This window comes from Dasypus novemcinctus, chromosome 24 (genome assembly GCF_030445035.2).
Source record: "Dasypus novemcinctus isolate mDasNov1 chromosome 24, mDasNov1.1.hap2, whole genome shotgun sequence".
Lineage (NCBI taxonomy): Eukaryota > Metazoa > Chordata > Mammalia > Cingulata > Dasypodidae > Dasypus > Dasypus novemcinctus.
The window spans coordinates 4,750,511-4,757,899 of record NC_080696.1 but is presented as its reverse complement, the minus strand read 5'-3'; positions in this window follow the sequence as shown (position 1 = coordinate 4,757,899).

Genomic DNA, 7,389 nt, shown 5'->3' with positions numbered 1-7,389 from the left:
TTCGTCTGATTTAACAAGTGACGTGGCTGGTGACAGTCGGTTGAGCGGCCCTTGGCTGGGCACGACACGTGGTCCGTGGCTGAGGGCGGACCTGGCTTGGCACCTCGCTGAGCAGGTGGCTGCGCACAGCGGTCACCCCCATGCCGCCGGGCAGGTGAGGGCAAGGAAGGCACAGGAGTGATGACCGTAGCCTGGGTCCAGTCGTGGCATCACCGCTGTCTCCTGCTCGGGCCTCAACCGGTTTCCAAGTCCCAACCCTTGGCTTGTGTCTGCCCCACCTGCCAGGGAGCCCTAAGTTGACTTACCTGCGGGGTCACTTCCTCTCCAGCTTGTATCATCTGAGTATAGATTATTTCACTCCGTGGATTGCCGACTCGTGCACAGGGAGTCCCCGGGAGGGCTTGCTGGGCTCCGCCCCAGAGTTTCTCATCCACGGGGCCTGGGAAGGACCCAGAATTTGGATTTCTGGCCAGCTGCAGCCCCAGGCCACGTCGGGCCCGCCGCGGCCTGCTCTTGTGTGGCCTGCCAGCCGAGAATGCTTTGTGTGTTGCTTTAAATGACTGGGAGGAAAAGCCAACGAATGATCTTGTGGCAGATGAAAATCACAAGGGATTCAAATTTCAGTGTCCCCAAATAAAGTTGTATTGGCCCCTGGCCCCCGCGTTGGTGGGGGGGCCCTGCACAAGCAGCAGAGCCGGGCGGCTCCGAGCTGGGAGCGTGTCCCCTGGGCCTGGAAGAACCAGCTGGTCACCCGCCGAGAAGGGGATGCCCAGAGCAAGGACGAGCCCACCTGCCAGGCCAGGCCTTCCCTTCGCACCGTGGGGCGTCCCTCCTGGCCACTGGGCCTCGGGGCCTGGGCTCCCCACCTCTGTCCCGGGGCGCCCCTCAGCCTCAGCGCAGCAGCCCCTCCCCACCCCTGCCCCCTCCCCCCCGGTGGTCCTGCCACGCCATGCCAGGGCCCTCCCACGCCCGCACCACGGCCACACGCCTTTCCCTCTAGCCCCAGCCCAACGAGTGCCCCCACCTGGCTGAGGGACCCGTGCGCCCCTAAGCTCCAGCCAGAGAGCCAGGCGTGCCCCTGCTGCCCCAGAGGCACCACCATCCCCAGGCCCTCGGGAAATACCAGTCACATGGGAGGTGTGAGGGGCCCCCAGCAGGGCGACTCCCACCTACGTCGTGGCTCCTGCGTGGCTGTCTCATGACCCCACAGGCAGGATGGTGTCAAAACGCGAAGCCATCGAGTCTGTCCATTCACAAAGTCCAGGTGCCCAGAGGAGTCCTCACAGGACCACGAGCCCGCAGGCCTGACCCCTCCTGGGGCTGTCCCCACGCTGCCCCCCCGGCTGGCTGCACACCCCCAGGCCCGTCCTGCCTCGGGGCCTCTGGCCCCGTCCCACTGCCTGAACCCCTTTCCGTGGAGCCCATGTGGCTCACCCCCTCCTTTAGGGCTTTCTGAAAGGACTTCCTCAGAGAGGCCGGTTCTGCGGGAGCTCCTGGTTGGAGGCGCCGCGAGCCTTCTGGCAGTCCATCGGGGACTTCAGCCCCCGCAACCCCAGATATGCTAATTTACGCCAGGGCGGGCCGGCAGCCTGATAGTGCTCATGAATTCCAAAAATAAGCACTGGGCTACGTTGGTGAACAGGTCTGTCCATCAGGGTATATTAGATTGTACTGGATTCAGAGGTTTCACTTTTACTTGATTAAATAACAGTTAAGGCTTTGACTGGGCCACATCAGTAGGACGTTGAGTCCCGCCTGTTGGTGGACAGAGAAACCACACGGCAGAGAAGGGAGGTGGGAGCTCTGGTCCTGGAGCCCGGGGCATAAGCACACAGAGGAGCAGAGCCGCTGAGCCCTGGGGAGAGAGGGGAGCCCGTCACTGGAAGCCTACAGCTGGCCTTGTGGAGAGAGCGGACAGCTGAGCCCAGAGAGAAGCGAGCCCCACGAGGAGAGGAGCCCAGGAAGCCTGGAACCTGCAGACAGCAGCAGCCATCCTGCTCCAACACATGGCTTGGTGAGGGAAGTAACTTATGCTTTACGCCTGGTAACTGTAAGCTCCTACCCCAAATAAATACCCTTTATAAAAGCCAACCAATTTCTGGTATTTTGCATCAGCTCCCCTTTGGCAACTATAGTTTTTTTTTAAGATTTATTTTATTTATTTCTCTCCCTTTCCCTCCCATTGTCTGCCCTCTCTGTCCATTCTCTGTGTGTTCTGCGTCTGTTTGCATTATCCTGTGGCACTGGGAAACTGTGTCTCTTTTTTGTTGTGTCATCTTGCCGCTTCAGCTCTCCATGTGTGCGGTGCCACTCCTATGTGGGCTGCACTTTTTTCACGCGGGGTGGCTCTCCTTTGCAGGGAGCGCTCCTTGTGCGTGGGGGACCCCTACACAGGGACACCCCTGTGTGGCACGGCACTCCTTGCACACGGCAACAGCACTGCCCATGGGCCAGCTTACCACATGGGTCAGGAGGCCCTGGGGATCGAACCTTGGACCCTCCAAATGGTAGACGGATGCTCTATCAGTTGAGCTACTTCCACTTTCCCCTTTGGCAACTAATACAGAATTTGGTACCGTAGAGTGAGGTTGTGCTTTTGCAATTGCCAAAATGCTGGAACAGTTTTATAAATGGGTAAGGAGGAATTGTGAGATGCTTGGTAGACAAGACCTAAGGGCTTTGAAGAGACTGTCGATAGTGATATAGATAGTAATTACTAAAACACCTGCAGGTGGTTGCATCTGCAGATGGATTTGGGAGGACAGCAGAGCCCAATAGTTGCTCATTATAACTCTTTCAGGGCTACTTCCTGACTTTTAAGAGCACAAACATAATTTTTTTATTAAGAAGAGGGAAAAACTAGTGGCCTGGGTAGTCCTCGGCTTGCCCCTGAAGAAATGGCGGCACCCCCAGGGCGACCCCTCTGCCTTCATGCTCTAGGGCTGCCATGGGAAATCACATGCAGGTGGTTAAGCCACAGGACCTTGTGGCTCCCCGTTCTGAAGGCCAAATGCGAAGCCACGTGTGAGCAGTACCTGCTCTCCCCGACGGCTCCCTGCCCCGTCAGCGCCACGGGCAGCCAGCACCCCTGGTGCCGCGTGACCTCCGCCTCCGCCTTCTCTGCGTCTTGTCTGTCTCCAGGGCGCGAGCACGAAGGGTGAGGGGCCATGATGCCCCTTGCGCCCTCAGCTTCGCCAGCTCCGCCTCCACAGCCCAGCACCACGGGAAGCCACCTTCTGAGGTCCTGGGCGCAAGGGCACTAGCGTTTCTTTTTGAAGGGGCTCTTCAACCCACGGCACACACCGTGAGGGCCCCGGGGGCAGCAGGTGGTGTTCTGTCCCCTGCAATGTGCCTGCACAGTCCCTGGCCCCGAGATGTTTCCAAACCAAATGAAGAGACGCGCGCATGTGCAGGGCATCCGCCAGCGGCCTCTCCTCAAGGGTGGTGCCTGCTGTGTGCGCATCTGCGCACTTCTGTGTGTGATGTTCCCCGTGGCCACTGATGCCTTCTCTCGGCCATGAGTAAGCCCCTATTCATTTGGGACCCATAGAATTCTCTTTAGGAAATGATTTTGTGTTCTACTGGGCTACTAGGGGAAAAGGCAGAGGCATATGACAGTGCGTGCATGTGTGTTCAGCATTTCTCAGGATTTCTCAGGAGGACACTAGGAACTGAATCATGTCCCCCACAAAAGGCAGGTTGGGGTCCCAAGCCCTGGTCCCGTGGTGTGAACCCATCTGTAAGTAGGGCTTGACAGTGTTCTGAGCTAAGCTGTGCACTGGCTCAGCAGGGTGGGCTTTCACCCGTGGGCTGGAGCCCTGACAAGCAAAGGGAAATGCACAGGGAAAGAGAAGGCCCGGGGGCAGCCAGAGGCTGGAACTCAGCGGAGCTGGGAGAGAAAGGAGAAGACACGGCCGTGCGCGTTGCCATCACTAATGAGGAACCACTGGCCTCTGCTTCCCTCCCTGATCCTTTTCCAAGCCAAGGAACAAGAACTGCTGGCAGCCAGCCTGAGTGCCAGTTTTGGGGGAGGAAGCATTGCCTTGCTGACCCTCAGTTTTGGACTTCTAGCCTCAAAACTGTGAGCCAATAATTTCCCATGGTTTAAGCCAACCCATGTATGGTGTTTGTTTTAGTGGTTTGGAAACTAAAAACAAGTGGTTTCTTATAGTTTAGAATTTGAGGACGATAAGTTTATTTGGGAGGTGATGCCAGGATCAACCAGGAGGGAAGGGGGGTGTGGGACAAGGAGGAAAGGGTAGCCAAGAGGGGGTCACTGCTGTGGGCACCCTGGCCTCCAACCACTGGGGAGTTCTGGCAGGCAGTGTAGATGGGTGGCTCGGAGTTACTGTCCATTAGGACAGTCACCTCCAGCATGCTACCCCTGCCCCCAGCTCTACCCACCTGTCTCTGCTCATAGCCTACTACGATCCCACTGCCAGAAGGGAAGACCCCAGGCAGAGGTAGTGCACAGCCTTCTAGAAGGGTCTGCCCAGGCTCAGCACACTGGGCCATCGAATCCAGAGCACCAATGTGCTTGCTCCCATTGGTGAAAGCCACAGGTCACCTGCAGGAACGTGTGTTACTGAAAGTGAATCTGATATTACATGTAGGCTGAGATATTCTGTTGGTCTGAGTTGACCCTTTTATTCAAGGTCTTTTTCTAGTTACATCATCAGCTGTTGCTTGGTAGTAATACCCTCAGCGCCAGGGAGGCTCATCCCTGGGACTCATGTCCCACACTGGGGGGAAGGTAATACATTTACATGCTGAGTTTGGCTTAGAAAGTGGCCACATTCAAGCAACATGGAGGCTCTCAGGAGTTAATTCTTAGGAACCCTGCAGCTCTAGGCCTAGTTCATATTTCATGTGCACAGGCTCATAAGCTTAGTCATCAGTATCAGGGACTCATTGTTGGACCATCCTTCTTAATTGGTCTTTGCCATTGCACTTGGGGGATTATTGCTGTTCCATTGGGGAATGTGATAGAGCTCCCCTGGCTAGGAACTCAGCTCTCCCTCAGTTGTCATTTTTAACTGTAACTACTATGAAAATATCCAAACATTTTTATGTACCCTGTATATATGCCCTGGAGAACTCCCTTCAATCCATGTGCCCCCCATCAATAACACCCCACACCAGGGTTCCTCCCCTGCCATAGTTGAACCTCTCTGTGGTCCAAAAACTATTTCAAACATGAAGCCTAATATATTGCCAAGTTCCATTAATAGTAAAATGGAATATAGTGATGAGTTTAAAGGTTAGATATAGAATACATACTAATTTAGAAAAATTAAAGTAAAAATAAACTGGGGTATAAAAAATGAAAAAATGAAAAAGCTTTGTTTTTGATGTTTTGCCTTTCATCACTGCATTAGGTATTGTCCTGTACATACAGTGGCAAGGCAATTTCATTTCTTCCTCAGTGTCTACATCCTTTCTTTTTTTTTTCCTAATTATTAAGTTTGTCTTTACAAAAGTTTTACATCACAGTAATTCACATATATAATATAGGGTACTCCCACATATCCAACATTAAACACTTTGTCCCTTCCCCAGCAATGATCTTTTTACATGTTCATATTATATTTACTGCAGCTGATGTACAGATATTGAAACATAGCTCTCAAATATGGTTCCACTTTGGTTTATATTATGGTTTATATTTTAGACTATACAATTTTCTAAATTTTTAGTTACCTTATGTTTTATATTATGGTTTACATTTTAGCCTATAGACTTATACATTTTTGGTGTAATTTAACATGTGCTATATCCATCATTGCATAACTCAGACCAGCAGAATATGTCAGCGTACATGTAATATCAAGTGTTAAAAACTGCTTTTTGACATTGAATAAATGGGGGAAATGGAAAGGACAAATGAGTTTATATGGCTATGAGTCTCCAAAAAAGAGTCAGGAGGTCATCAGAGGGTTTGCACTTATGCATGCCTCAGCAGGGTCCCAAAGACAGCCCAAGTAGATACAACCCCAAGTACTGGTTCTCCTGAGGGCTACAGAGAACCACAGGTTCTATGGTCATGGCAGAAACCTCTGGACTTCAGTGCCTTGTCAGTTGGCCCTACTTTGGAGTTTGTGTTCCTGAGTGTGATGGAGTTGTGCTCAGATGTGACCTTTCTACACATGCCTCTTCTTTCACTTTTACTGAACCTGTGGTTGGTGCTGGGGTTGGTGTATACTTAGGAGACCTGAATCTCTGGACTGTCCATGTGACAGTCAGGCCCTGAGCCTCAGCAGACTTGCAATTCCTACCCTCTGGTTTATTGGACTTACCCCCAGCCAGCTAACAGGGAGGTGAAGAAGGTCAACCACCACACCAGGGAGCCAAGAGTGCCTACAATAGCAAGTAGGAGAATTGCATCCATCATCCATGTGGAATCTAAGTCCCCTCTCGATATAGAAGTGGAATGGACATCACCATCCCAGGGTCCACAGGATGGAGGAATAGAGTATGGACTGGAGTGGACTTACTGATATTCTACTATGGAACTATTGTGATTAGTAATGGAAATTGTAGCATTGAGGTGGCGAAAGTGTCCTGGGGGTAGGGAGAGGGAAGGGAGGGCAGGGAGAGGGAAGAAAAGTTATGATGTGGGGGCATTTTCTGGATGTGGAGTTGTCCTGGGTGGTGCTGCAGGGACAGATACTGGACATTGTATGACCTGCCATGGCCCACTGGGTGGCCTGGGGGAGAGTGTAAACTACAACATAAACCACTATCCATGTGGTGCAGCAGGGCTCCAAAATGTATTCACCAAATGCAATGAATGTCCCACGATGATGAAAGAGGTTGTTGATGTGGGAGGAGTGGGTGAGGGGGGTGGGGGGTATATAGGGACCTCATATTTTTTTAATGTAACATTAAAAAAAAAACAACAGAAAAAAAAAGAAAGTGAATCTGAAAAGCACCCAGTTAAACTAGCACAAGCAATTCTGGCTTTAGTCACGAGTTGGGGAACCTGGGCTTCCTGGATGAATAAAAGCCATAACCAGGCCCTGGACCTGTGCTGCCACCTTCCAGGAATGGCTCTTTCCCTGAACCATCAAGACAGCAGAAATCAACCTCGGAAGCCACCACAGGTGAGGAATGAAAGGACAGGTAACAAAGAGAAGGGGAAATCGCCCAACTCGAAAGGACAAATATTGTTGGAGCTCACTGACACGAAATAATCAGAAACTAGAACACAGGTCACCAAGGGACACGCTGTGGCAGGGAATAGGGAGTTAAGGCTTGAACTGTAGAGCAGCTTCGTGGGTCGATGGTCAAGTGTTGGTAATGGATGATGGTGATGGCAGCACAACATCGGGAATGTAATTAGCAGTGCTGAGTTATATATTTGAATTTGGTTAAAAGGGAAAATTTTAG